We start from the raw sequence: 25,491 nt of genomic DNA on the forward strand, positions 1-25,491 counted from the left end.
GGTAGCGCAACTATCTGTTTCAATGTCTGTGTCAAGGACCAAACTGTGATTCCTTGATGAGCAGAACTGGATCTTAGTCATCCTATATCCTCAGGGGTGAGCACAGGGATTGGCGCAAAGCACACACCCAGTAAATGCCTATTGGCACTTGATTATAGCTAAATCTATTCTTCTTTAGTAGAGGAAGAGTATTGTGTCATGTTCTTTGAAACACCTGTACTACAGCTTAACCACCTACAGTGTCAATGGCCTATTTCTAACTCAGGGAGATCTATTCAATTGTAATAGTTTGAAAGTCGTTTGTGGATGGCTAGTTCCTTTGGGTGGTGGATGGTGCTAATAATACCAAGGGTACAGATTCAATAGCTATTTAGTAGAGAGCGTTTTGCTCTCCCGAGTGACCACAGGCTATACCTCCAGCCCAGCTGGCTGTTTTTCACATTCCTGCCATTTGTCACAAGGAACGCTAGACTCTAGACACAGACATCCATCACCCATGGTCAGAAAAGAATTGTTCAAAGCACACACCTCTGATTAGAAAATAGAACACACTCCTGTGGAAAATGAACAACATATAAAGAGAATATTCAATATACAGAATAGTATAAAAAACAAATAAATAGAGAAGTAGAGAAAATAATTCAGCCATCATTCCACCAACAGAAGGAAACCACTGTTGAAATGTGAACACTACTCTTTTTACTGTAATTTTCATCTTTGCTATGTTTCTATTTATTCACCGTAGCTTCCTGATTTCTCCCCCTACTCAATATTATATCTAGAGCATTTTCCCAGGCTTCTATCATTCTTTGTATTATTTTAAATTCTTGCTTTTTAAATAGCCCATCAGATGGCTATACCGTGACTTACACCATCATTGCTCATTTGCTGGAAAGATTTGTGGCATCCAGAACAAAACAATGTAACACAAAAGTCTCCCTTTGTCCTAACCCTCCAATTCAGGTTCAAATGTTAGTCAAATTTGTTTGTTTTCATACCTAAAGAAGGAAAAGATAGCATGGAGAATTGGAATTTGGACTGAAATAAATGAGATAATTTCATTTCTCCTTTTGTTTTGTACATGAGAAAACTGAGATGCAGAGAATTTATGACTTATCCTGGAGGCCACTACCAGGACAAGAGTTTTACTACAAACAATTCAGAATTCTTTCCAAGAATTGTGGTTCAGGGCCATGCTGACTCAGGGAGAGAAATGAAGCAACAGAGATTGTGACTGTCTTTCCTTTTCAGCATATCACTGACGAGTATGTGCTGTTTATATTTCTAATTGCAGAAGGTGATCCCTGCAGGTTCAATGGTATCTCCTGTATTCCCTTCTGGAAACAAACCAGCAAGTGGAAAAAAATTATATTCTTTGTACAAATGGATGAAAATAAACATGTAAATATCTTATTTTTTCTTATTTTTTCAACATATTTATGGGAACAGAATATCTTATTTTTTCAACGTATTTATGGGAACAGAAATACTCCCATTAAACCCAGGTCATTAGTACATAGATTTTGTCATATTTTACCAGTGAGTGAAACTCACAAATGCATTAAATGATCTTTTCTGCAAAGAATCTTTAGACAGAGAATAGCATGAGTGAGAAATAAAGACTCAGATAAGAGAAGAAGTTCATCTAGGCTGGAGCACTTGTGAGCAGAATGCAGGATTGTAGCATTCACGTTCTATTTGAGAATCACAAGCATAGAAGGAAGAATAAAAAATAGCAACCCTCATATACTACTTACAGACATAATGCTCACGTTTATTTGTCTTGGCCATCAGGTTTTTCTGTGGAACGTGACCATATGCTTCGCTTTCTAGGAGCGTAAGCATTTCTATTCAATATGCTAGCTGGGGAGCAAAAGATGGCTTTACAGCATATTTAATTCTACCCTTGACTTTGAAAAGAAAATGGATGTCAGTTTCCCCCACCCCATCAAGCTGTTTTCCAAATGTTAAACTCTTCTGTCTTTCATCAAACCTCTTCCTACCTCATCTGTCAATGTCCTTTTATCTTCACAAAAATTTTCTACTCAAATTAAATTAAAATAAACTTCTTTCTGTCTTACCTGCTGAGCGCTCCACAGTAATACTTTCTTAGTTCTTAGAAACCTGTGTACTCAGAGGGGAGACCTAGAAGCAGAAGGCCTCAGAAGAATTCCCAAGGAAGATAGCATCAGCCCTATTGTTCTAGGGAGGCATCATCGAAAGAGAGAGAGAAGTGTTTCACTCACCTGCCACCAGCATCTTTTGAGGAAGGGAGGACACAAGTTATTCATTCCGAATAACAGGGACCTTTTAGCTTTGCAAGTGCAGACGCTTTACTTTTCATGTCCTCTCATGCAAATTTCCTGTAAGAGGGGCGGAGAGAGGAGGAAGCATTCAAGAATCAAGCTATGATAAAGCCAAGCCAGCAGTCCTAATTTATCGAGCATTTCCTATATGTCACTCACTGCTAAATTTTTCACATTCTTTATCTCACTTGGATCTTCATAAAAACCCTAGAGTTAAAGCTATTAGTATTGTCTTCTTGTACACTAGAAGACCAAAGGTCAGAGCAATTAAAACACTTGTCCAAATTCACATAGGTAGAAAGTGACAGACCTAGGATTCAAATCCAGATGTCACTGGATCTCAGAGCCTGTGCCTTCAGCTATGACATAATCTGTCTTCCTAGGAAAGTGTCCATGGATGAGGCTGAGGCAAGAAATGGAAACCAGGTGGGAACTTGAAACAAGAGCAGAGTTTGTGGGAACAGGAGACAAAAGGAAACTGCAGAGATTACTTGGGAAAGTGGAAAGTGGTCGCCTGACCTGGTGTGGGTGGAGTGGGTTCAGGAACATAATCTCCAAATGGCCCTGCCCCTCCGGCTTTACATTGGCTTCACTTGTGTTGAGTGCCTGCTCTTCTTAAATGGTCCCTTCATTGTCATCTCTGTCTAGATTCTCTCCAGTTTCATGTCACATTCTCTCTCCCACACTAACTCCCACCATCCTGGGCTTTGGGTTCCTTGAATATGCTGTGTGTTCTCCGCTTTTTACCAGCACTGTTCTCTCTGACTGGAATCTTCTTTGTCCTTCCTCCCTTAGCCTGATTAACTTCATCTGGGATGCCACATTGCATCATGGGGACAAGTGTAGATGCTAGAACCAGGTTGCCTGGATTCAGTTTCCCAATCTACTTTTGCTGTGTGTGTGTGAGCTTGGCTAAAGGATTTAACTTCTCTGTTTCCTCAACTAAAAGACTGTTGTGAGGATGAATGAGTTCAAACATGTGACATGCCCAGCACAGTGCCCAGCAGAGTTCAGAGCTCATGGGGCATTAGCTATCATTGTTCCTCATCCCCCCAACCTTAGCTGCCCCTCATCTGGGAATTATTCCTGACCCTGCTGAGCTGAAGCTACGTGGCACTTTATGGGGTGTTCTGACATGGCACCTACATCCCTGCCTTACAATGGTCTGCATCCTCATCCATCTCTTCTGATGAACTTTAAGCTCCTTGAGGACAGGAACCACATGGATCCTGTTTTCTACTGCTCTTTACTATACCTCCAGTGAAGTACTTAGCACATGGTTGCTCTCGATAAATAACTGTAGCGTTGCCTGCTCCCCAAGTTCTTACATTTGGTTTTTGATTCCTGATCTTAAGTGCCAATTGCGGGGTCAATTTGCTCCATCAGGTATCAAGTTCCCAGGAAGAGATCTACCATTCATCACTTTTGTTTGGGAAATGCTGATTTGGGATCCTTTTTCTTGGGTGCTAATTTTGCAAGCTGTGTCTTCTAGGTAACCCATCATGGGCCATTATGACCCAAAGATCCCCCTAAACACTCATGTTCTTGGCTTACATGACCTGAAGGAAAAGAAGAGTCCTAAAAGGCAAAGGAAACTGATATACATTGTTCTTATTTAAGACTTTATTATGGAGAATTTCCAACGTATTTCAAAGTAAATAGACTAGTATCCTGAACCACTGTGTACCAATACCCCAGCTTCAACAATTACCAACTCAGCCGATCTTGTTTTATCTATATCTTCATTGACTTATTCCCTTCTATTATTTTGGTGCAAATTATGTTTATTGTGTCATTTATTTCTTTATAATTGATGACGTTGAGATTTGGAAAGGTCAAGTAATTTTGGAAAAGTTAAGGTCCTCAGTCATTTTCTTTGATTCATTCATTCAAACAAACATATGTATGTATCTATGTGTCAGGCACTGGCAAGTGATAAGTAGTGAACCAGATGTACAGAATCTCTGCTTTCATATCTTCTCGGGGTAGAAAGATGAGTGGATCAGATGAGAAATAGTTGAACAAACACAATGAAGGAGAAAATTTTCGATAATGAGTAAGTGCTGAGAGGACAACAAAAGAGAGAATGCATAGAGATTGAGGTTTGGGTGGTGCTATGGCTTGCATGTATCCCCTCCAAAAGCGTATTTTGGAAACTTAATGCCCAGTGCAAATAGTGTTGGGAGGTGGGACCTAATGGGTAGTGTTTAGGTCATGAGGGTTCCAGTCTCATGAATGGATTCATGCTGATTATAAAAGGGCTTGAGGTTGTATCATCTTTGCTCTCTCTCTGGCCTTTCTCCATGGGATGACACAGCAAGAAGACCCTCACAGGATGTGGTCACTTGATTTTGGACTTCCCGGCCTCCACAACTGTGAGCCAAATAAATTACTGTTCTTTATAAATTACCCAGTCTTAGGTACTCCGCTATAGCGGAACAAACAGGACTAAGACAAGTAGTAAGGGAAGGTCTCTCAGAAGTGGGGCATTTGAGCAGAACTCAGTAAAGACAAGTGAACCATGAGAAGATCTTAAAGCAGGAAATTTCAGACAAAGGGAACGAGTGCAGAGATTCCAAGGTGGGAATAAGCTAGAATATCTGAGAAAAAAAGAAGAACCAAGTGGTTGAAATGTGCTAAATGATAATTTTCAAAAAAGGGTAAAATCATGACTCATGCAGATTTAACATACACAGTTGTTAAGGAATTAATTTAATTTAATTTATTCATCAATGAGAGATCATAGCAGATGCTATAAACGGTTCAAAAGAGAAGTCACAACAGCACAAATTTATATGGAGTTAAGGTTTTTTTTTTTTTTTTTTTTGAGACGGAGTCTTGCTCTGTCGCCCGGGCTGGAGTGCAATGGCCAGATCTCAGCTCACTGCAACCTCCGCCTCCCAGGTTTACGCCATTCTCCTGCCTCAGCCTCCCAAGTAGCTGGGACTACAGGCGCCCGCCACCTCGCCCGGCTAGTTTTTTGTATTTTTTAGTAGAGACGGGGTTTCACTGTGTTAGCCAGGATGGTCTCGATCTCCTGACCTCGTGATCCGCCCGTCTCGGCCTCCCAAAGTGCTGGGATTACAGGCTTGAGCCACTGCGCCCGGCCGGAGTTAAGGATATTAAAGTGAATGTGTAAACAGAGACAAACTAGTTTCTTCAGGTGGGGAGGAAAGCCCATTGAATTTCTAAAGAACAGTACATGTTTGCATATCTAGAGCCAAGAGTTATTTGGCATTGCCAAATTACAGAGCTGTAAAATAGCTTTCATAGAATCTGAATCAGGTAGCCTGGTAGAATGTCTTCTAAAGTCTAGATATTGTATAGTGTTCATGGAAGCACAAATTATTCCCTCCATTCTGATTGAGAAGGATAATAATAGGAGATGAGATAGAAGTAGTTAGGGCCCAGATCCTACATGGGCTCCGGACCCCCTTAACAACTTTCAATTTTGTTTGAAGGGTTCCAGGAAACCATAGGAGGGCTTCAGAGCCAAAGAGAGGCACCCTCTGCTTTACCCATCAGACAAAGTCCACTTTGGCTGCTGGGTGAAGATCAAACGGCTGTGGGGGATGGAATTAGTCAATGACTAGAGTGTATTATTAATATATAATTTTCAAAAAAGGGCAGAATCCTAATTCTCATACAAATATTTAAAGAAAACGCTTGTTAAAGATTTTATTGAATTCATTAATCAGTGAGGGAAACTGGCAGTTGACCTAGTGAGAGGCAAGGATGGCTTGCAGGTAGCAGTGAAGATGGAGAGAAGAGGGATTCAGGATCAGGTGTAGAATTAGAGCTGAAAGAACTGGTTCTTGTTTTACCTAGAGTCTTGTTGCTAACTGATACACAAAGAGAAAAAAACCTTGAAACTCCAGAACTGGAAAAGGTGGGTAAGGAAGAGAAGACCTTAGCCTTGTAAATAAGGTCAGGTGAATTAGCAAGAAAAAGCAGAGCTAGAGACTGCAGGCACCTAATTTTGAGAAAGGGAGTGAAACAGAAGGTAAACAACACTGAGGCCTGAAATCTGCACCAAGTAAATGTACAATGTGCCATTGTGGCTAATGATAATCCTTAGATATACTGAACTGCTAGTCTGGAAACTCCCTCACACTTAATGTGAATAGTGAATTTGGCTCTGCAGGGGAAATGGGACAAAAAGGTACCAGTCTGTAAGAGAAAGGGGTTATAGCAGAGGTTACAATCCTCAAGGGTTCACCGGTAGGTGGAAATACAGCCCGTCACTCCTTGCTCATTATTACATCACCCCGTGATCCGATAATTTACCCAGTATAAGTGGCAGCAGAAGGCCAATTATGGGAGACTTGTTTGGGGGCTGCCTGAGGGGACTTCCTCCTTTACAGTTACTGTGTCCTTGTTTGACAGATATGAAAATCAAGTCCTAGAGAGGCTAAAAGAGCTGCCGAATGCCACAAAGAAGTGGCGTTGTCACTGGAAACCAGAGTCTCACTCTCAACACTACTCTTCTCACTGCACCGTACAGCCCTAGTTCTACTGTGCCAGTTGGTTCAGAACAACATCAAACTCAACTTTCTGTATCAGCACTATCCAAAAGCACTTTCTGCAATGAAGGAAATGTATAATTATGCTGTCTGATACATTAGCTAATAGCCACATGTAGCAACTGAGCACTTGAAATCTGTTAGTGAGACTGAGGAACTCAATTTTAATTTAATTTAAATGTAAATAGACACATGTGGCTGGCTAGTAGCTACTCTCTAGGACCGTACAGTTTTCTACCGCAGCAAACTGTACATTTCCTAACAGGGCTTCATTGTGGACATTTGTCAATTCCTTTTTGCTTGAACACCTTTCCTAGGTTTCAACTCCTGGCCTTGAATAGTCCTCCCACCTCAGCCTGCCAAGTAGCTGGGATTACAGGCCTGAGCCACCATACATGGCAATAAGAGTATGTTCTACAATAGCTACAAGTAGCTAAAATTTCTAGTATGCTTATTTTACACTAGCCAATAGGCTAAGCCCTCTATATATATTATCTTAATTAAGTTTTATAGTGATTCAGTTTTGTTTTTCTCTTTATTTTATAGTTGAGAAAACTGCAGCTTAGTAAAATCTAGTATGTTGCACTGAGTCACGTAGTTAATAAAAAGTGGAGGCAGGATTTGAGTGTAGTTCTCTTTGGCTCCAAACCCCATGCATGGTTCCGTTCAAACTATTTCACTGCTTTTAATATGCAGAATCTTCCTGAGAGAGGTGGGAAAAATAAACCAGATTTCTGCCCCCAAATAACCCCAAGGGCAAAAAACAAACAAAAACCCCCAAGCATATTTTTCTTCAAGTTGGTAATTTAACACTCTTACAATTGAATAGTTCCATCTTGCCAAGATTTCTTTTCAAAATTCTGAAAACTCACTCACTTTTCTCTACAATTCCTTCGCTGAAATTGTTTTAGGATTCTCACTTAACTGTCACAACACAGCTTTGTAATAATAAAATTGCTTCAGCTAATTTTTTTTTTTTTTTATTTTGAGACGTAGTCTCGCTCTGTCACCCAGACTGGAGTGCAGTGGCACTATCTTGGCTCACTACAGCCTCCAACCCCTGGGTTCAAGTGATTCTCCTGACTCAGGATCCTCAGTAGTTGGTACTACAGGTGCCCGCCACCACTGCTGGCTATTTTTGCTTTTTTAGTAGAGATAGGGATTCACCATGTTGACCAGCCTGATCTTGAACTCCTGACCTCAGGTGATCCACGAGCCTCGGCCTCCCAAAGTGTTGGGATTACAGGCGTGAGCCACCGCACACGGCCAGCGGTTTTTAATGAAAATTTCTTAATTTATGTTTTAAATTTTGGTGTAATACAACAAATGAAAGCCTTCCTTTCCTCTCTTAACATCAATTGCTTCTCACAGAGGAAACACCAAAATAGCTAGGTATGTTAATCTCTAGACATTGATACATTTATAAACAGATGTACATTCTATATAGAGTTTTTAATCATTTGATTTATACAGATGGAATTATAGTATGCCTACTGCTCTGTTCCTTCACTTGTTCTTTCATCTCATCATGGATCTCTCTCCATGGTGGTGTATATTCAGCCATCTCATTCTTTTTAACAACCCCGGTTATTTTGCAAAGCAGAGTTTAAATGGTCATTATAATATATCATATTCTCCTTTCCCCCTGCTGGCTAAGCACTCACACCAGGCTCATAAAAAGAATGCTGGGTCTGAAGTTCTTTAAAATGAGCACTAGTCTATTTCCCCTTCTGATATAACTCTTGGAAAGTCATTTTTCTCTTGCATGTATTTCATTCTCTAGAGTGTTTCATTTATTCCTGCCTGGAGCTAATCTTCAGTGTAAAGGAAGCTTTTTTTTTGCCACCCATTATTCTGTTTAAAAACAAACAAACAACAACAACAAAAACAATTGGGGTTCCCAAAAGGATAGACCAGCAATGTCTTCTAGCAAACTCCTTCAAAATGATCCTCTCTGCAACCACATTTGTCAATGTGAGAATTATAAGGGGAACGGAGAATTTAATATGTGTTGGGACCTCCCCTCCTTCCAGTTGTGTGTGTAGGAGACTGTAATGAACAAGCCGATTAGTATTTAATGCATTAATCTGTACAATGCTCTCCTCAATAAAGCTTTAATTATTTAGATGGTCTTGAAGGCAGCCAATGTACTTAATACACTGCTCAGGGAAACGTGCAAATCACCAGAGCAAGGGAAATTGCAAGTCAGAGGAAAATGGTCAGCTCCTAGTCAGAGTTGACCAAGTCCTCCACAACAAGACTTGATTTCCAGCTGGATCATTTCACGGGGCAGCAGCACTGAAGCTCTTAGCTTGTATGTGCAAGGGGCTTTGAAAATCATGTACATCCTAAGCATTTAATTTTAAAGGTCTCCACGGGGGGGTGGCCTCTGTGAGCTTGACTAAACTGAAATGTTTTGGTTCAACAAGGAAGAGAGACAATGGGGAGGGGTCAGAAACCAAGCTTCTGGAAAGCCCTCCCAGTTCTGTCTTCAGGGACCAAACCGGCTGAGGCTTTCTGTCACGGTTCCAGAATGAATAACGCACACAACTAATTAAGAGTAGTCTCGAATAATTAACATCTGTGCAACCAGACAGCTTTGCCTCGGGACCATTTAGAAGCAAATCCAAAAGTGAATGGGACACAATCAGCAATGGTTTCTGCGGGAGATATGCACCCCCCACCTCAAGACACAATTCTGAGAAGCATTTCATGAGGCTGTTCAAAAGGTCCCAGGGACCTGCAATGGTCACCCAGAGCAGTGGCAGGTGACTCCCACTGGGCTTTACAGTGTCCCTGTCACCTACTATGTCTCTCTCCCGTCTCTCACTCCCTAGGATCACTTCCCACATCAACCATTTCACACACACACACACACACACACACACACACACACACACTGAATGGCACAGTTTGGAAGCAGATGATGCTTGACAGATTCTGCTTGGGAGGAGGTAGGGGAGAGGAGGTGGCATAGAGGAGGGAAAAGATCTCCATAATTGATATCAAGAGAGTTGAAATTAAAGTTGGGATAGAGCAAAACAGAATGAATGAATTCAGGCTAAAGATCCACTGTGATATAAATCTTATACTTATCAGATTAGATTAATTAGAATGATGTACAGTTCAACACAGACTTAATTTTTATGTTATTCTGTTTTATCTCCCCTTTGTTTCAAAATTAACCATACTTTTTTGTTTACACAGAAACATACATAAAATATAAAACAAATATGTAAATATAAAATATATATAACATGAAAATAATGTTATAATATATATTTCTGCTTAAGTGTGAAAAGAAAAGAAGTTGGTGTCTGTGGCTTCCTCTGATGTCAAAGTCAGAAAGTGGGTCCCCTACAGATAAAACTTAAAAGAGGTTCATTTTTGTATTACAAACTCTTTTGTATCTTTTCAATTTTGTATCATATGCATACATTACCTAAGCAAAAAAGAAAGTTCATTTTAAAAACATGCTTTTGGCAGTAATAATCTAGGACTCCTCCTCTTCCAGCCCCCTCCCTAGCAATAGTTTGGTGTATATCCTTCTAGATCAATGGTTCTCAACCTGGCTGTGTATTGAAATTTGTGTGTGTGAATGTTTGCTTGTGTATAATTATACACATTATGTATGATCAATAGATATTTGTATATTGTTTGATGGTCTTCTTTTTTTTCTTTCTACTTCTTTTGGCTACAGAGTAGCCAATTTTAGGTTTGATTCTTGCTGAATCAGTATTGCTGATTCTAAATTTGCCCTTTCCATAGTAATGCATAACAGGATAAATATATTTTCATATATATAATGTATTTATCTCTCTTTACATATATATGTGTGATTGTGTATATGTATGTATGTGTATATATTATATATATATATAAGTAGTAAATAACTCAGATTGTTTCAAAGTAATACAAGCCAAAGAAAGGTATTTTATTTGAGAATACCGAGATGTCTCATGGAAGTTAAAGGTAGCTGCTTAAATAAACACCAAATTCACAATGACCTGACAAAGGAAATGTTTGTTTTTCACTCATTTCACAGGTTAGTTGAGTCTTTGCCAGGTGACCTTCCACAAAGTCATTCAGGAACTTAGACTTCTTCTAGCTAATGGCTCCACTGTGCCTTGAATCTTCTGCTGGATCCTGTTCCCTGGCCAGTCAGTGAACACAGAGAGAGAATGAGCTGAGCCGGGCTGTGGGAGAATTAAGGTACCCCGTCTGGAAGCAGCACATCATTTCTGTCCATAGTCCATCAGCTGGGACTCAGTCACATGGCATCACTCAGCTGCAGGGGAGGCTGGCAATGTGGTATAGCAATGTGCCCAGGGACAAGAGGAGAGCATGGGTACTGGCAAGTTCCAGAAGCCCGTCGTAAGCAGGAAGTGTAGGCTGGCCTAAACAAATACATGAGCAATGCGTAGCAACCCCAGCAACTAGGTCTTCTCTCATCCTCTCTCTGGTACTGCATCATGTGTCTTTGCATGTGTCTTTCTCCCTGAACAACTAAATACATCATTCTTCTCTCCCCTCCCCTCTTTCTCTTCCTCTCCCTCTCCAGGTACACTTAAGAGAATGTCTGCGGTTTGTCCGCCAGACAGAGTGTCTACTCTCAAAATAATTATCTAATTTTAGTCCTTCTGACACCACCTAAGAGTTCAGTTTGCTATGACAGCCTGATAGGGATTTGGACTTAGTGGGGAAACGCTTCTTTGAGGAGTAACACTTAAGCTGAAATCTGATGAATAAGGAGGGAGAAGGGGGAAGGGTCAGGGTGGGGTGAGACAGGGGAATGTCTCAGAGAACTCCAAGCAGAGGAAACAGAATTCCTTACACTGCGTGCCAAGGAGAGGTAAATGGTGCCACCCAAGCTGTATGTGGTGGGGTATACGGCAAGCAGAAACTTGTCGACCATCATGAGAATTTTCTATTCTTTCCCTCATGACAAGGAAAATTAATCCTTTGTCTTTAAACATTTACTTTTTAAAATAGGGACCACTCTAACTCTTAGGCTTTTTCTTAAAAAAATTGCTAGGGTAGTATAATGAATGGGGCAGAGAGGTTTTGGCTACTGTGGTAATAGGGATTGTACTACACCTGTTTGGCTAGTCATAGGAATTGGAAAACCCGGTCATGACCAGGCTATGTGATAATGTATGAAAATCACATAGCTCCCTCTTCTTCAGATTAGCTTGTTCATGTCATCAGGAATATGTCATTAAGGGTTAAAAGTCTGGAAATTTTTTATCATGTAAAATTGCCTGAAAATTGATAAATGCAGCAATTATCAGGCAAAGATTGAGCTGAAACATGCCAATTCTATTTATGCTAAGATTTAATTTATAGTGTGTTTTATATAGCTAGCTACTCGTTGTTTAGCTAATTGAAACGTTAACTAATTGAAACATTAGTGACATTGAATCTCTGTCCAACAATCACTACAACTCATATTTATTTGTTGTGGATGGAAAGTGAGTGGGCAGAAATGTGTCATTAATGATGTGTTGGCGTGGCATATCCCAAATTATGAAACATAACCTGAAATATTAAAATATCCTCTTATCAAGTGCAAAGTTAAATTTAAAAAAATTGTTCTACTACATGTGTGTCAATTTCTTTATGCTGATAGTAATACTACAAACTTAGTACAAAACTAAAGTGAAATGCTATCCAGGACTAAATAAACCCTAACTAACTTTAGACTATTTGGGCAAGTATGCAACAAGAAAAATAGACATAACTATCAATATTTTTACAATTGGGAACTGAATTAACTATAAATACCTTACGAAATAAAAGAGCTTTAAATTATCATGAAAATTATATTGTAATGTCTTGCTCTTTGCTCTCTGACATTAATTTTTTATGTGAAATCCCAGCTGTAGTGTTTACTAGGTATCTTGTGTCCAGAATTGGTGGGTTCTTGGTCTCGCTGACTTAAAGAATGAAGCCGCACACCGTCGCGGTGAGTGTTACAGCTCTTAAACGGGGCGCGCCTAGAGTTGTTTCTTCTGATGTTTGGGCGTGCTGGGAGTTTATTCCTGCTGGTGGGTTCCTGATCTCACTGGCTTCGGGAGGTAAGCTGCAGACCTTCACTGTGAATGTTACAGCTCACGAAGGCGGGGTGGACCCAAAGAGTGAGCAACAAGATTTACTGTAGAAAGCAAAAGAACAAGGCTTCCACAGTGCGTAAAGGGACCCGAGTGGGTTCCCACTGCTGGTTCAGGCAGCCTGCTTTTATTCCCTTATCTGACCCCACCCACATCCTGCTGATTGGTCCATTTTGACAGAGTGATGATTGGTGCATTTACAATCCCTGAGCTAGACACAGAGTGCTGATTGGTGTGTTTACAATCCTTTAGCTAGACAGAGTGATAGAAAAGTTCTCCAAGTCCCCACTAGGTTAGCTAGATACAGAGTACTGATTGGTGTATTTACAAACCTTGAGCTAGTCACAGAGTACTGATTGGTGTATTTACAATCTCTTAGCTAGACATAAAGGTTCTCCAAGTCCCCACTAGACCCAAGGGCCCAGCTGGCTTCACCTAGTGGATCCCACACCAGGGCCACAGGCGGAGCTGCCCGCCAGTCCCGCGCGCCCTGCGCCCGCACTCCTCAGCCCTTGGGCAGTCGATGGGACCCGCTCCGCGACGCAGGGGGCGGCGCTAGTCGGGGAGGCTCCGGGAGCGCAGGAGTCCACGGCCGGGGTGAGGCTCGGGCATGGCGGGCTGCAAGTCCCGAGCCCTGCCCGGCAGGGAGGCAGCTGAGGCCGGGCGAGAATTCCAGCGCAGCGCCGGCGGGCCGGCACTGCTGGGAGACCCGGCGCAACCTCTGCAGCTGCTGGCCGCGGCCGCTCTGAGTGCAGGGCCCGCCGAGCCCGAGCCCACGCCCACCCGGAACTCGCGCTGGCCCGTGAGCGCCGCGCGCAGCCCGGGTTCGCGCCCGCGCTTCTCCCTCCACACCTCCACGGAAGCAGAGGGAACCGGCTCCGGCCTGGGCCAACCCAGAGAGGGCCTCCCACAGTGCCGTGGCGGGCTGAAGGGCTCTTCAAAAGCTGCCAGAGTGGACACCGAGGCCGAGGAGGCGCCCCGAGGGCTGCTAGCATGTTGTCAACTCTCAATATGACCTTAGGTAATTTATTTAATCTTTCTGAGCCTCAGTTTCGTCATCTGTAAAATGTGTATCTTAATTGGAACAGATTCTATGAACTTGTTTTGAAGATTAATTGAGATACTTTATCTAAAGCACTTAGCACAATTCCTAGCACTTAATGGAAGTCAGTACCCAATAAAGAGTAGTTATTATCTGTAGTAGAATTTTACTACAATCCTTCAGAAGCACAGCTTCCAAGTGTTCACTCAGTAAAATATAGTTTTGAAATACCACTAGATATTTGGAGGTAGATACACAAACAAATACAAATGTTATTGTCCCTACCTTTGAAAATTTATAGTGCTTTTGTAGGGAACAAGACTAAGTAAGGTTAAATACCCTATGAGGAAATAGGGGATTAATGATGAATTGATGTCATAGACCTGTGTTTCTTGATTTTAGACTTTGTTTAAAGAAAAGTGTTATGTCAGGCACTCAGGATTAACTTAAATTATTTTTACTATAATGCTATTTACATACAGTATGCACAAAGATAAATGCATGTTATAAACTGCTTCTTGCTCTAAGGTACCTATGAAACAAAAGAAAATAAGGAAATTAAATACAAGCTACAAAATCATTAAAATTCAAATAAACAGCATTTATTTAACATATTTAATAATGTTGTTTCCTGAAACCAAATGGTGCTTTAGAGATTTTTGGTTTGGGAGGTAGCAGGTGTCAGACAGGGATTTCTGGTAAAGGTGGAATTTAAGATAGCAAAGGTGAGGAGGAATAATATGTGCAAGTTCTCCTTAGGAAGTAAGTTGGCTGCCTGGCAACCTGAGTAGGTGGTTTGTTAGATAATTTTGATGAAAGGAAGGAAAAAATTAAGATAAGTGAAAGTTGTAAAGTTAAGAAAATTTCTTTCAAACTAGGGGATATCTGTGCTTGTTTAAAGTTGCAAAGAAGGAAACAACTGAGGAAAAACCAGGAAGGGAGAGTGTGTCAGTGTCACTGTAGTACTGATCTTCTCATCTATCCTGCCCGTTCTCCTCCTCTTTCTCCCTTGACAAACTCCTTCTACCCCACTCCACCCTCTTCACTGTGATTGGTCTACGGAATGGTCTATGAGCTTAGTTTAGCCAATCACATTGCTTCTCCTGAGATTTTGAAACCGGAGCAGTGAACCAGAGTGTTAAAAGGAGTCTGACATTGTCATCTTATGGCGCCAAACCAGAGGAAAGAACCACAGCTTCTACTGCCAAGCTCTTTACCAGGTCTTGATTTTTCAACTCTTTTGGATAAATCAGTCTTTGCCTAACCTAGCCAGAATCACATTAAATGCAACCAAAAGAGCCTTAACTGATACATAAGAAGGGGGTTCTACATGTTGATGTAAAGACCCACACTTTTTGGGTGGGGGGGCACCTAAGGGAAGCATAAAGGATGGGTGTTAGTCACAGATAGACAGATGAAGGGGTTCAGATTAAATGACCTCAAGCTTCTTAACAAAGTAAGAAGTTGGATTGTCTGCCAAGCATAAGACAGTGGAATGTGATTATAAAAAGTGTTTAACATTTGAAGACATTTTAATCTTCTTAGCTCATGGTACAGAATCTATGTAGTGAGAGATCTGACATTGTTCAGAAGATGTGTGACTAAACTAATTGCTAGTCATTGGAATTTAGGGTTAGAGGAAGGAAGAAATTGGATCTTATGTGTGTCAGGGAATGGGTAGAGACAATCTTAAACAGTATGGTAACAGAGCTAAGCATTATCTGGAGGAAAGGTGAGGGCAGAAGGCCCCCCTGCAGTAGCCCAACCAAAGTGAGAATTTGATAAGTTTTCAAATAACTCGGGATTACCAAGGGTTGCAGGAGTGAGGGAAATGGGGAAGTACTGGTCCGAGGGTACGAATTTGCAGTTAAAGATGAATAGGTTCTGGATCCTAATGTACAGCATGGTGACTATGTTAATAATTTGTTATGTACTTCAAATTTGCTACAATAGTGGATTTTGAGTATTCTCACCACACAAAAAAGTAACTATGTGAGGTAATAGATGTATTAATTGGCTTGATTGTGGTAATAACTGCACAATGCATACTGATATCAAAGCATCCTGTCATACATACATATACCTTAAATATATACAATTGTTATGTTTCATATACCTCAATAAAACTGAGGAAAAGGAATAATTAATGAATGGGGATTTATTCTTTGTTTTTGCTGAGTGATATGTGATTAAATTTCTCTCCACAGTCTTTCATAGAAAAGCTTCTATAAGTGTCCCACCATGCTTTTCTGCTTGGAGTCAGTAGCCATTTATTTGTGCAGGGAAACCAGGGAAGGATAGAGTAAAAGAGTTGGACAAGACGCAACTCTCATAGGGTTATGCAACCAATTTTTTGGGAACCAAGAAGAGACAATAAAATGTTTTCAAGTAAGAATCTGCAAAAGAAAAAGTTGTTGGTGTCCGAGGACTTGCTCTGACAATTCTATATTTTGAGGAACCTGCAATCAAAAGACAAAAGGCATACAAAAATAGAGGTGGTATAGATTCTGGCTATAAAAGACTAAGGAGGTCAATAAATCCTCTTTCCAGAAAACAACTATAAAGTTGGACAGAATTGTCGAAAACAGTCATTTCAGGGCCCTAGAAATCAACCAAACAGAAACAACAAATGGACAATCATATATTCGTGGAAGACTGCACAATTTCAGGTAAGAACTGTAGGAGTCTATGGCTTTCTTGCCTATGGCCACCACCATACCACACCCTGAGTTGGTCAGTACAGTAGTTTTATCATACAGAATTAACCATGAAAGCTAGTAGCTTTGTTGGTGGAGGATGCTAACTTGATTTAGAACAGAGAATGGAAAACCTGTTCCCAATGGCAAAGGAGAAAATCTTACAGCTCTCTGAGCCTGTAATTGTGGTCCTGATTGGGATGAGTTGTAGATCAAAAGATTAGTGAGAACTTTATAGGGAGACGAGTTAGCTATTGAAAAGCTTAATAAGCATTCCACAAGTCCCTGACTTTGTGGTAGCTTATATATTTGTAAAATTGATTACTAAGAGAGCTCAGCAGAAAGGAAATACTTGGGCAGACTTGAAAAATGCCCAAATTGTTAATGCTTTCCTGAAAGTATCACATTACCACCAGCTGAGAGTGGGAGCCTTATGGGCTCAAGGTGTTTGAGCACAAGCACCAATCAATCATTGGTTGACCACTAGTTTATACAGATACAGACTAAAACATAAAAGTTAAAGAAGAACTGAGCAGAGACGTTGTAGGCTGCAAATTGGGGTGACAATCTGGTTCTGTAGATTAAGTACAGGTAAGTTACTTAAAACAACAACTAATAAAAAAAACAAATATTACTCGAGGAGAGAATTGCTATAAAATGTCATCTAAAATATCCAGTTTTCAATAAAAAATTATGAGAGCTGGAAAAACAGGAGACTGGGATCTATATTCAAGGAAAAAACCTTGTCAATAGAAACTGCCTCTGTATGGACCCAGGTATTGGATTTAACAGAAAATACTTCAAAGAAGCTATTATAAATATATTCAAGTAATTGGGAAAAAAACATGTTTAAAGAACAATAGCAACAAACCATGATGGCCATGACTGAACAAATAGGGAATATTAATAAAGAAATAGAATTTATTAAAAAGAGCCAAATGAAAATACTAAAGTTGAAAAATACAAGTATCAAAATGAACATTTCACGAGATGGGCTAGTTGTTAGTAGAACTGAGATGACAAAAGAATCAGTGAACTTGAAGACAGGTCAGTGGAACTGATTCAATATGAAGGATGCAAAGAAAAAAAGATTAGAGAAAAAACTAAAAACAGAACTACCATATAAGCTAGCAATTCCACTTCTGAGTATATGTCCAAAGGTAATGAAATCAATATGTCAAAGAGATAGCTGCACTCCCAAGCTCATTATAGCATTATTCACAATAGTCAAGACATAGAATCATCCTAAGAGTCCATCAACAGATGAATGAAGAAAATGCGGTATATATACATAGTGGAATTCTGGAAGGTAAATACTGTATGATATCACTTATATGTGGAAAATAAAGTCAAACTCATAGAAGCAGAGAGTAGAAGAGTGGCTACCAGAGGGAGGGAGCAGCGAGAGGATGTGCTATTCCGGAGATGTTGATCAAAGGATACATAATTTCAGTTAGACAAAACAATAAGTTCAGGAGATCTACTGTACAACGTGGTGACTATAATTAGTAATAATGTATTGTATACTTGAAAATTGTAAAGAGTGTAGATAAGAGAATAGAATCTAGCCACAAATAAAAATAATTACACTCCATGATCAAGTGGAATTTACTCCAGGAATGCAAGGCTGGTTTAACATTAGAGTGCAGTATGGGATCTGCAACCAGTTTGATTCAGCTTGATGAATAAATTAGCTATCAGTGTTCTTGGTGGCAAGCAAGAGTAACCAGTTCTGATGTACTTAGGCAAAGAAGAAATTCACTGGAGAGAAAGGTAATTCACTGAATTAATAGGCCAGAATCAGGTATAGGAAACAGGCTCAAAACCCAAGGGAGGCCAGGCGTGGTGGCTTATGCCTGAAATCCCAGCACTTTGGGAGGCTGAGGCAGATGGATCATGAGGTCAAGATATGGAGACCATCCTGGCCAACTTGATGAAACCCTGTCTCTACTAAAAATACAAAAATCAACTGGGTGTGGTGGTGTGCGCCTGTGGTCCCAGCTACTTGGGAGGTCAAGGCAGGAGAATTGCTTGAACCCAGGTGGCGGAGGTTACAGTGAGCAGAGATCATACCTCTGCACTGCAGCCTGGTGACTGAGCAAGACTCTGTCTCAAAAAAACAGAAACAAAGCAAAACAAACAGAAAACCCTCAAGGGGATGTGTGTCCAGAACTACAGTCAAAATTAGACCACAGGATCAGTTTAGCCTGCTGCTTATAGCCTCTACTGATATTAAAATTAGCTTAGATCTGCAAGTGCCTAAATTCTGCTGCTGCTTTCATAAGAGTCAATATTAACTGTCACATTACTGACTCCTGAGTCAAATGCCAGAGAGGGAGCTGTTGACTGGTTGTGATTAGGTCAGTGGACTATGCTCTAGCCATTGTAGCAGTGTGAAGCCATTAAAGAGTGTGAAGACAGAAATTCTCAAGACTTTGAACTACAAAACATTGAGGCAACAGAAGCCATGCTTTGAAGTTTGAAAAATGCACAAGGAAGAAGCATCTTCCTCCACTTCTACACCAAACAGGCTATTGGAATTGTTAGGAAAATAATGGCCATTCTATTTAAAAAGTTGAAAGCATTACACTCTATGCCCTTCCCTCACCTTCTTCCTTCCAGGGAAGATTGAGCAATTCTGTGAAATAGCATTTCACCTATGTATTTCTAGGGTCACAAAGACAATTTAAACGAAATGGTTTACAAAGATGTACTCTACTCCTTTGGGGCTAGCTTTGTATGACAATACTTATCACATAAGACATTAATGTTTACTGCTTTACTGCTAGAGAAAGGTCTGGTGCTGAATTCAATTTTTGCTACTTTGTACTTAGCCTTTTTCCACTTTCCCCCTCTTCCCCCACCCTGATCCTTTTAGGATTTATACATTATTGAAAAACAAAGTCTTCTAGGATGATTAAATTTTTAACTGATAACCCTGAACAGTGGTGACCCTGTCACAACTATACACACAGTGTTTTGTACAGTTTGGTTTGTTTCAGCTATAGAAAGTTTACTCAATTATCTTTTCCAGGATTACTTCCATTTAAAATATTCTGGCTCTTTCTTTTGGAGTACCTATTAATGATTAGGTATAATTTCCATTCCAAATCTATTGAATTGTCTTATTGTCTTTGTCCTTTACTGCTGAGACTAGAAGAGCATCTCAACTTCATCTTCTATATCAGTGATTTAATTCTCAACAGTGACTATTTGTCTCTTTTTTATCCTATATAAAAATTTTAATTCTGCCATTGCAATTTTGATTTTCCTATTATCGCTCCTTAGCCCATCAATCTCATTTTCATTCCATTTTATTTTCATTTCAATTTGATTCCCTTATGGCAGCCTTTTTGGTCATATAGAGGTCATATCTTTTTGCATTCAATTATGGACATCAAGCATTTTTCTGATTTTTCCCGTTTTTGTGCATAATCATTTTTGGAGGATAGCTCTGAATCTTTAGGGTAATACTTTTTTTTCCTTTTTATGCCATATTTCTTCACAGATTCCTGTTGAATTCCCCCCACCCCGTTCATTCATATAGAAGAATGAGAGTCCATTTAATCTCTTGTTTGTTAATCAATATGGTGCAAGAATTGACAATTAATCCATACTTTGTCCTCTTGGTTGCATGTGCTATTTATTAATATATGAGTATTTTAAAGGAGGCTGTTTTTATATGTGAAGCACTCAAAAAAAAAAAAAAAAAGACTACTAACCTAAGAGATAGCCTTGGAAAATAATGGCGGGTGTATAGTTCCCATCTTTATTCTCAAGATCTTGCATAAATTCATTGAGTGCAGCTCTGTTGATCTGTTGTGATCTTGCACTATTACCACTAGGTAGCATTTTATAAAATACATGAAAAATCTACAATTTCCAGCAAATACCAGAGGCATTTGTCTGGTCCTTTGTCCTCTCTTGTTATTCCTCTCAGCTTCCTGTCCATTTGATTTCTGGGAGCTTTGGTCTCTTATTAGATGTAAAAAAGAGACCGGCCTGGGGTGGGAGGGAGTGAGAATGAATGGAAGAAAGACAGCACCATGATGGCTTCAAAAATAAACACCTGTAGTATAGGGGACATATGTGTGATTTACAAGTAAGTCTAATCTGGTAGTTTGAAGGGGCCTGACAGATAAAGGCTCTTCCACTTCCTATTAGTTAGTCATTACAGTCAGTGGAAATGTGTGAAACATATTAGCTCTAGGCTGACCATCAGCCCTAGTTTGGCTTATAGCTCTGGGGTTTCACCACGTATCATGGCTTCCTATGTATTTTAATGGAAAGCTGTGAGAGTGTGCATCAAAAGCTGCTGATCAGATGCTATTCTAAACCAGAAGCCACAGGGGAAAACTTTACCTGAGCACTTACCCAAATGATGATGAATGTCAAATTAGTGGAGTCTGAAAGCAGGAGATCTTATTGTATAAAATCAGAAGAATGATCTTTTCTCATTAAACAAGGGTCTCAGCTTCACATCATCTAATGTTAGAGAAAAACTAAAATTCGATCTATGATGGTGCTTTAACATGAAAGAAACCTCATTTTTGTTTTGTATTTTATTACGCTGCAGCTCTCCTATAAATTAGAAATAATCATGACACTGTGAGAATTTATTGACACCATAAATATGGTGAGATTATTTTATAACAGTGTTACTCAGTTCTCCTCTATAAATGCTTATCTTCCATATTTCTGTTTCTCTAGAGGAGACAAAGCCTGACTCTAGCACCTCACACTTTAATGAATTTATTGGTAGATATATTTTTTAAATGGTCAACATTTCTTTCTTTGTCCATGAAATCATATAATAAACTCATAGACTATTCTTAATCACGTAGTGTCTTTTTTATAGTCAAATGTTGCAATTCACAGATTAGTGTCCAATTTTCTTTGAACCTTTCATGATTTTAATAAAACCAACAGACATAAACAGGTCCTGTGACAGGCAAAAAGACCCTTTTTTTTTCTGGGATTATATGAAAGTGACTGGGTTGCACATACTATTAACATATGAGGTTTTTAAAGGGGGCTCTTTTTTATGTAAGAAGGAGTCTCAAAAAAGTACACAGTGCCATTGTGAAAATAACAGCCTTGGGCCGGGGGCAGTGGCTCAAGCCTGTAATCCCAGCACTTTGGGAGGCCGAGACGGGCGGATCACGAGGTCAGGAGATCGAGACCATCCTGGCTAACCCGGTGAAACCCCGTCTCTACTAAAAAATACAAAAAAACTAGCCGGGCGAGGTGGCGGGCGCCTGTAGTCCCAGCTACTCGGGAGGCTGAGGCAGGAGAATGGCGTGAACCCGGGAGGCGGAGCTTGCAGTGAGCTGAGATCCGGCCACTGCACTCCAGCCTGGGCGACAGAGCGAGACTCCGTCTCAAAAAAAAAAAAAAAAAAGAAAATAACAGCCTTTACACTTGTCAAGGGAAATAAAGAGGCACCAGGCTGCTATTTTTCAAATTATGCAGCATTGATTTAGTGTAGACTGCCACAGAACATTCTTCATAAACCTGCTATGTTAAAATGTAAATGCTTAATTCAATAATTTTCCTCCAAGCTCCTTCCACCCTTGCTTTGTCTTTATTTCTCCAATTCTTTGTAGGAGATTAGAGGACTCATTATTCATGGGTCGGGAGGAAGTCAATGAATCATGAAGAAAAGGTTTTTATGAAGGCAAGTCACTATCTCATGTTCAATATGCATAAATAATAATAATTTATTGTCATGAATCAATGACCTGTTTTCTATTTATAGCTCTTGTCCTGAGAAAAATTAAGTGCCACATAATTTCCATGTAAAAAGATCAATTTATGAGCCACTTGTCTATCAGAGGCGAGCCTCATTTGGAAGTAATGAGTATGCCAGTGAATTGCATTGTTTCTTTCTTTTGGAAACAATACAAGCTCAAACTTTTGACATCCACTCTTGCTCTTTGACAAAAAGAGCAAATGGTTTCAAGAGTGAACACTAAGTAATTTATTGCAAAGCACAGTTGTTCTTGGCCACAGTATATTGGTTTGACTTTGTAGTGCTTCTAAAAAGGTATATATACATTTTCCCAAAGTGTGTATGTCTAACATTATGTGATGCCAGTGGCACAACTGATGACACTGATGACATGGTTTTTATTTAATGTTTTATAAAGCAATTTGCTTCTGGGTACTTTTAGAAGCTACAACATCAATGTTGTCTGGTTAACTTTTTTGGTCAAATCTTTTGTCAACTAAGCCAAGGAAGGTTTTTTAAATTGAGGTATAATATGTATACAGCAACAGACACAAATTCTAAGCGGATAGCTTGGTGAATATTTACATATGTCTATGGCCATTGTAACCACTATCCAGATCAAGATACAAGCATTTCCAGCCACTCAGAAGGCTCCTTCACGCCTTTTCCCAAGATGTAACCAATACTTTAATTGCTTTCACTAATCGTCTTTTTTATATCTGAACTTACAAATGGAATCTATAATATGAACTCTTATGTCTACCTTCCCATAGAGGCCAGTCATAAGAATGATTTCACTCAGTTGTTCTTTGGATTAGGCTAAATTGCTAGTTTCTCTGATTTTTTAAAGAGGTCCAATAGCAGTGTCATTTTAGAAATAATACTTGCCTTTTCCTCATATGGTTTTGGGTGGAGTTTTGTCCTCTTTGGAGAAGGAACATTCATTCACTCATTTATTTATTCATTCACAGAATATGTATTAAGCATCTACCATGTGCCATGGGATGTGCTGGTGTAGCCAGGAAGATGAAGAAAAAAATGGACATGGTAACCAACCCCATGGGTTTGCAGTCCAATGAGGGAGACAGAAAAAACACCAAGTAAATGTACAAGTGGTGGTCAGTGCCTTGGAGTAAAAGTAAAGGAGGTGGATATGATGAAACAGAGTAACAGGAGTTGTATTTCAGATGGGTTGTTCAGAGAGGGCCTCTAAGGAAGTGATATTTTAGTGGAAGCCTGGAGGGTGAGAAGATGACAGGTAGGTGGAGAGTTAGGGAAAGAACAATCAAAGCCAAAGAACAGCATGGGCACGCCTGAGGTTGAAGAACATCTGTGTGGAGAAACCAAAAAGTCTGATATGCCCACTGGATAGTGAGGGAGGGAGAAGAGAGTAAGATGAAAATGGAGAATAGAGAAAGGCAGTAACCTAAAGGACTCTCCACAGTTTGTATGTGAAAACTTGACATTGATTTCAGTCCTGAAGGTGTTGTGATCTGGAGTTCCCATTGGATTTTTGATTATAATGAGTCAGTACATCAAGAGTACCTTGAGGCTGTTATCGGGGTGGGCCTCAAATGAGGACACAGCAATGCTGTACACATAGTGAGTATGTATGTATGTATGTATAGAGACAGGATCTCATTCTGTTTTCTGGGCTTGAGTACAGTGGCATAATCATAGCTCACTGCAGCCTCCATCTCCTGGGCTCATGCAGCTCTTCTGCCTTAACCTGTTGAGTAGCTGGGACTACAGGCATGTGCCACCATTCTTGGCTCGTTTTTTCATTTTTTGTAGAGATGGGGGTCTCACTATGTTACCCAGGCTGGTCTCAAACTCCTGGGTTCAAGTGATCCTTCCACTTTGGTCTCCCAAAGTGTTGAAATTGCAGGCAAGAGCCACCATGCCTGGTTCCAATATTGAATATTATGACTCTTATTTTGAGGTATCTAAAGGAAGAATTGAGGAAATATGATTTCAGACCCAAGTCATCGGCATCACACTGGGATGGAATTTTGGAATTCTGATACCAATTCAAACTCTAGGATATCAATTCAGGTCCAAGTACTTTTTATTTTGAAGTAGTGGCCAGACAAGTATTTTATCACTGACCTTGTTTGGAATTGTCAGAGCATGGTTCTAAAAAAAAAAAAAAAAAAAAAGTAGGCAGACTTTGGGTTGATTTTATTGTTGTTTCAAAATTCTCTGCAGAAAATGTGCCATTTATTGCATATATCCAGGTTTCATGTACCTACTTTGATACATCTATCTTCTGAAACATTAATCTTGGGAAAGTGTTGTATTAGCCACAAAAGTAGTTTAAAATTTAGAGGATGAGGAGAAAGGACCCTTTATTATCCCCAATTCACAAATTCTGGAATTTCATGGTAAAAATATTTAATTAAATATAAAGGAAAATTATAAATTATCACTAAAATCAAACGAAATACTCATTCCACTTTTCATGAGATGGTAACAAGGTGGTATATGATTTGTGTAAAATATTTATAAAAATTAATTGTGCTAGATAAAAAGTTTCACTGCTAGTACTATGAGTGTTTTGAACTGTATGGTATTGCTTAGAGCAGCGGTTCTCAAACTTTTTGGTCTCAGGACTCCTTTGCACTCTAATATTGAGAACCCCCTCCAAAGGGCTTGCCATAGAAAATTCTGGAAATTGGCCAGGTGCAGTGGCTTGCACTTGTAATCCCAGCACTTTGGAAGGCTGAGCTGGGTGGATCACTGGAGGCCAGAAGTGCAAGACCAGCCTGAGCAACATAGCAAATCCCATCTTTACTAAAAATAAAAAATTATCTGGGCATGGTGGCACACATCTGTAGTCTCAGCTACTAGGGAGGCTTGAGAATTCCATGAGCCTGGGAGGTGGAGGGTGCAGTGAGTTGAGATTGCAGCACTGCACTCCAGCCGGGGTGACACAGAAAGACTCTTTCTCAAAAAAAAAAATTCTGGAAATTACTATCTCATGTTCCTTAGTCATACAGAAGCTCACATTCCATTAGACATCGGAGAAACGACATCATGACAATTCATGAAGCCTCTGGAAAACTCCACTGTACTCCATAAGA

The sequence above is a fragment of the Macaca nemestrina genome, chromosome 2, assembly GCF_043159975.1.
Source record: "Macaca nemestrina isolate mMacNem1 chromosome 2, mMacNem.hap1, whole genome shotgun sequence".
In the NCBI taxonomy this organism is placed as follows: Eukaryota; Metazoa; Chordata; class Mammalia; order Primates; family Cercopithecidae; genus Macaca; species Macaca nemestrina.